The sequence below is a fragment of the Pundamilia nyererei genome, unplaced genomic scaffold, assembly GCF_000239375.1.
Source record: "Pundamilia nyererei isolate P.nyererei 1_Seehausen unplaced genomic scaffold, PunNye1.0 scaffold00056, whole genome shotgun sequence".
In the NCBI taxonomy this organism is placed as follows: Eukaryota; Metazoa; Chordata; class Actinopteri; order Cichliformes; family Cichlidae; genus Pundamilia; species Pundamilia nyererei.
In genome coordinates, this window is record NW_005187457.1 from 1,557,703 (window position 1) to 1,564,446 (window position 6,744).

The following is a 6,744-nucleotide window of genomic DNA, read 5'->3' on the forward strand; positions in this document are numbered from 1 at the left end:
AATAATAATAATAACCATTTTTATTTTATTTTATTTTATTTTTTTTTAGCAGTGCACGTATCAATTCTAAATCCTTCCCCCAGCTGTTAAAATAACGTTATCATGCAGAGCGGCGGGCCTTCGTTTGTCTGTGGTTGGAATGGATCGCGCCTCAGTGGACAATTACTTCACTCATTCAGGGATTTCACTGCCGCCACAGAAAAGAAGAATTTACAAACAGCAATGGCGCCATCTACCGGCCACCATGTGTTAGTAGCAAGCCCCGTCCCCCCAACTTTTGTTGCAGACCAGAGCCGGTGAAATGCGTGATGCTCATTGGCTGAGCACTGGTAAGATCCCATCGTGTCCCTGACAGTGCTGCAGGTGAGAGGGAAGGTAAGGACTGGTTCTGGGAACAGTAAAAATGCTAAGTTGTTCTCAGCCCGCATTAACATTATTTTTGTGACATGTTGGAGAGGCTTAAAATCGGGCGCTTCTGTCATGTTTTACACATCGTGTGAGTGATGCGATGTTTTGGGTGTAATCACCTGAGACAACAGGACCAGTAAAAGTCATTTCAGACAGCAGGGAAGCAACTGTGGAAGAAATTCCCAAAGATGAAAACAAGTAAAAGCTTGTTTTTATTCCAAGAGTCTGAAGAAATCAAATAGAGTAGTAATAGTTTCAAACAGATCAATGAAACCTCACCATCAAACAGGCCGTCGTGCTGTCAAGGCTTTTGAATGGTGGATGAGCACTTAAATCATTTCACATCAAAGCTGGTGTGTATAACACAGACAGCACCACTAGATGACAGGATTGTCTAACAAATAGCTTCTGCAGTGCCGCTATAACAGACTGCTCCTGACAGGCAGTCTATAAAGTCCAATATTTCGCAGCCCTACACCTGCATGCTTTAATGCAGGGATGGGGAACTCCAGGCCTCAAGGGCCGGTGTCCTGAAGGTTTTAGATATTACCCTGGGTCAACACACCTGAATCAAATGATTAGTTCATTACCAGGCATCTGGAGAACCTCAACACGTGTTGGAGAGGTCATTTAGCCATTTGAATCAGCTGTGTTGGATTAAGGACAGATCTAAAACCTGCAGGACACCGGCCCTCGAGGCCTGGAGTTCCCCTGCCCCCGCTTTAATCAGATGTTGCTTCAAAATCTAGAACAGGGTAGGCAACTCCAGGCCTCGAGTGCTGGTGTCCTGCAGGTTTTAGATGTGTCCTTAATCCAACACAGCTGATTCAAATGGCTAAATGACCTCTCCAACACGTGTTGAGGTTCTCCAGAGGCCTTGTAATGAACTAATCATTTGATTCAGGTGTGTTGACCCGGGGTGAGATCTAAAACCTGCAGGACAACAGCCCTCGACACCTGGAGTTACCTACCCCTGATCTAGAATATTAAAGAGATGATTTTATTTTCCAGTGCTCTTTTCATGCTTTTTTTCTTCTTTTTGGACTTAAACAAATCCTGACACGTGTATTTGCGCATGTGTACGTTTATATGTAACACAAGTTATGTAGTGGCTTTGATTTTCTTCTCTTTCTTGGAAAGCTACAGCGTCCTCTGCTGCCCATTTGTGCAATGCATTAAGTAAAAACATTTTAATTCTGCAAAATCTGAATATATGACTTTTTGTAGCTTATTTTGTGAGTTATAAAAAGTGCCAAAGTGGTACAAATATTATTCACAGAGAAAACAGTAGTAGGATGGTCATACTGAGTGATAGTTCATGGTTGATTTTATTACAGAGCACTGCATCTGTTCTTCATCTGCAACATGGAGATTTGCTGCAGTTTTTAGATGCACGGCCACAGCGTGTGAAAATTCAGCTCAAATGGACACCAAGAAGTTGGAGATGGATGAAAAACAGAAAGCGGGAGCATCAGTTTGTAGAGAAAGCTGGTTTGCTACACTGAGCGCACAACTATATTTTCTGTGCTTTGTTCTGTGTTCACTAATGAATAATTAGACACAGGCAGATAAATAGCCACAGGCTCCCGGAGCGGTGCAGAGAAAGAGACAGACAGAGAGAGGGAGAGAGGGAAATCCATTTAGGTTATTACTCCATACATAAAACCCATTTTCATTTTCTGAGACACAGTTTGGTTTACTGTCAGAATAACAAATAGATAACAGGAAAACAAACCAACACAAAGACAAAAACAATTGCGCACATTCAGTTCTGAATTTAGTGGCTCGACTCCTACAGCTCAGTAAACCCGCAGCAAAATGGGGAAATAAATAAACTAAATAAGAAATAAAATTGAGCTCCAGGATGCATTTTACATCTTTTGCCTGTTCACTAATAATGCTGAGTCACAAGCTGCCACTGATAAAATAAGTAAAAGCTTTGATTTTGTGCAAACTAATTGTGGAATGTTCGGCATTCAGTCTTAACTTAGTTTTTCTTTATAAAAGACTGCATTAGCTTTTATTAGGATCTCTGCCATCTTGGGCCCCACTTTGTATGCAAACCTCTCTTAGATGATATTGATTCAAGAAACCTTTTTCCCATTTCTCCTTCAGAGGTTTCCTTCATCACTGCGCCCCAGGGAGCGCCAATCAACAACCTAACACCAATCGCCCCTCCCACACAGACTCTTCTCTCTGCCGTTACATTTTGCCCCCTTTGACTCTTTCTTAATAAAGCTTCCTTACATCAAAAAGAGACAAGTCATTTGGGGAAAGTGAACCACAGGCCCACCTATTGGCAGTAAGATAAAGTGATGCTTTAGTGGTACGCTGGCTGTGGGGGCTAGTTCCACACCTTCAATATTAGGTGCCTCAAGTGTGGGTAAACAACACATATGACCAAATTTTCAGGCAGCGAAAGCTGGTGGCACAAATCTAATGTGTGAGGTTCACTGCCTGATGCAGCGCTCCAGTTTTACTGGCTATCTGCAGAGTGCTGTTGTTATCATTTCACTTGGTGGTTTCAGGCAGAAGTTAGCAATTCTTTAAATGAGAAGAGCATCTGCAATCAGCATAAATCAAGTGGACTACTTACTTACTTTCCACAGCCGAGACTGAAAATGTGGATTTTGAGCAAAAACCTGGAGATTAATGCCCTTGGTTCATATCAGCTGCTTGATAACCAAACCACTAGCTTGCGGTTGTGCATGTGCATTATTCATTGCATTGCAGCTGGTAAATCTTCTTTGAAGATACATAGGGGAAGTGACCTATTCATGAAACACTAAAAGGCACATGGGATCAGTCAGGTCAAAGGGATGCGTCGCACCGTGTACATATTCAGAGTTAGATTTTGCAGCTGCAAAATGCTACAACTTTACTGTGTATACACTCACTGCCAACTTTTTTTTAGGTGCATGCTTGTTGAAACAAAGGAGTGATCTGCCAATTCAGTGGGAACAACTTAGTGCATTTAGGCATACGTAAATGGTCAAGATGACCTGCTGAAGTTCAAACCGAGCATCGTAATGGGGAAGAAAGATCCATGAATGTGGCGTGGTTGTTGGTCCCAGGCAAGCTGGTCTGAGTGCTTCAGAAAAGGCTGATCTACTGGGGCTTTCCTGCACAGCCGTCTCTGAAAGGTCTGAAAAAGAGCTAGTATCCAGTAATCGACAGTTCATTGGATGAAAATGCCTTGTTGCTGCCAGAGGTCAGAGGAGAATGGCTACACTGCTCTGAACTGATGGGAAGGCGACAAACACTCCAACAACCAAGCAAAACAGAAGAGGATCGCTAAACGCTTGTCGAACCTTGAAGCAGATGGGCTACAGCAGCACAAGAACACATCAGTGGCGCTCCTGTTAGCTAATAACAGGAAATTGGGGCTACAGAAGATTGGAAAACATTAGATGTCTTAGTATCAACGGAGCATATCAGCTTGCTGACCATGTCCAGCAGGATAATAAGTTTGCTCCATTAAAGCGCCTCCTGTTAATATCAGAACTTTCTATAATTATCCCTTCAGACTGTAAAATGGTTTAAAAGAAAAAGAAGAAGAAATTATATTACAATAAGGTTAACAGGCTTTTAGAGAGACCATAAGCTGCTGTTTGAAAGTTATCTGTACACTGCAAATACCCAGCTGGCTTGTGTGTATTATTAGTGTGTTGGTTAAATCTGCTGCTGTTTTAACTACAAACGCTGCCGGCTTCGTCGCTCTATGTGGCAATTAAGCCTCAGAAAACTGACGCTGGTTGAAACGCACATATCTAAAAGTGTTCTTAAGAGCACATAAAAGAATTCTCATTTTCTAAGAATCTACATCAGGGTTTTTTCCCCTCAGTTTCACAGTCCCACTGGTCTCAAATTCAACTTAGCTCACAGATGACCCTTTAAACTGTTTCCTCCAATGACAGCAGTGATAATAAAGTAGTCGGTGTGTATGAGGAAATTGAGGAGCGTGCTGGATGATGTGTGCACGTCGCTGGCAGGGAGCTCACTGAGACGCTTCATATGAGTTTTAAGACTAAATGGACGTCAAGCTGTGCCGACACAGCTTGAGCACACTTAATCTCCTCAAGTGGAGAGTGTCAGTCAACACTGCTGGGGCAGATAAGGAGCGCTGGAATGTAACAGTGTGTCTGTGTGTTTGTGTGCTTCGTGATTTCTGCTCGCATGTTGTACGTGTATAAAAGTCTGCAGGAAATGCAGTTTGTTTCTTTTCAAGCTATCACAGCTTATGGTAGGATTCCTGTGTTTTCCTCCCCCTCCCCTTATTTCTCTGTTTGTGTCACCTGTGGGTGTGGCTGCACAGATCACCACCTTTCTGCTCTTGAGCTGTTCCCCATTGGCACATCTGCTTCTCATCTTCTCATCAACACTGCTGATTATCATTCCCGGCCTCCCATTCAGTTATTGCTGGGTTGTTTCGATCACTATAGTCGTATGAATATTACTTTAATCGATTTAAGAACATTACTCCTTAAAAAGTAAATTTCTTTGACTACCTTTTCCTTTCTTGCCTGCGAGTCAGATGCCACACTCAACTTCTCTTCACTACAACTTTTCTGTCCACTGCCAACCTACCACACAACTATCTGGTCCTTTTTAAATTCCACCCATATTTCCATCCAGCCTCTTCTTCAACTTTCTATTAAAATTTCTGCAAACTCTATTCTCAGTTTGCGTGTCCCGCATTTGGGTTGGTTTCTGCAAAGCTTTCAGACAAGAACCTTCACAAACTTTATCAAGAAAAACTATTTCTTACATTCGTGTTACTGGTAATTTAACCCAACCTCCCCACCTCAGGGACAGTTCCAGGATATTTTAAATTGGGTGTTATGGGGGGAACAAGAACAAAGCTTGCCTGTGTGTGTGGGTATATGTGTAAATTTACACTTTTTACTTAAGGAAAAGTTACAATCCTACTAAGTAGTTTATTAGTGCAAAAGCACCTAAAGTAAACGTGTCCATTATGTAGAACGGCACTTTTCAGATTGTATACAGTACTATATATATACTACTAGATCATAATTTTAATCTGTTGATGTGTGTACATCCAGCTGTTGGTGATTTTAAGTGCTTATATATTGCTGGGTAGTTTGAGCAATAATAATGCAGTTAATCTGCAAAATAATTAGGAATTAAAGCTTTAAAATAAAGTGTACAAAGAGAATACTTGCATTCAAAATATAATGGTGTAAAAGAAGAAAGCAGCTTAACATAGAAATACTTAAATGAAGTAGAAGTACATTAAACTTATACTTGAGTCAAGTAATTTAGTAAATTTACTCGGTTACATTCCTGTTGTTCTTACTCCTACTCTAATCCAATGATCCCACCCCCTGACATGCCCATGTGCCACTTACCCTAATCCTAAAATCAGGTCTAGGAAGTTTAGGAAGGGGGGTCACCACCAGGGCCAGACTGGTAATCTGACATACCGGGGATTTTCCCGGTGGGTCAACACACTTTTGGGCCGATAGACCGGCCTGAAGGGCCTCTTCCCACCAGCCATACAAGCACTGACAGCAGCCCATTGGTTCATTTTTATTACTCACGCTGGATTGTCCAATCAAATCTCTCAATGTGACCGGCCCCTCCTCTACCTTTGCTGCGAGCTCTCAAAGTAGCGAGAAGGTGAAGCTGGAAAGCTAAGAGAAAACAATAAAGACACCAATAATAGATGCAGCAAAATGTGTGAACAGTAGGACCAGCAACAACTGGTAACCAGGCCTCACAGTCACCACAGGCTGCTGACAGCACGAGCTGAAGTGAGGAAGAGGAAATTCATGTGGTAAGAAAATAGGAGGAGGAACATAATTGGAAGGGAGAGATTCAAGGATTCAAGTAAAATGCATAAGTTGCTAAAGAGTAGCTAACACAAATCCAGAAGGAAACACTAAAAGATGAAGACACTTGCACTGCAGATATGTACTCAGTTGAAGGATGGTGTATACTTTAAAAAATATTTTTAAAAATGTATGTGCGCTGTATGACATTCAGCAGCGTATCTACATCGCTGTATATGCAGATTGAAAACGAATGTGTGCAAAAAAACTTTGACCTATAGGCCTCCCAACGTGGCCGCCGTAACTAACAAAATACACTCTTGTCATTCCACCCCATGCCCCCATATGGAATATACATGCAGTGTACTGTATGTGATATGTTAATAAATTCTGAACACACGCTAAAAAGATGCATGCCTCTCCCAAAGCTCCCATTCTCGCTGTTCCTCATCAATGCTTTCTGCTGAAACGTACGATTTGCAAAATGCAGTTAATGAGTTGTTGAAGGCTGAGAATGAATCCCATTCTAGCCGTAATTGTGTAA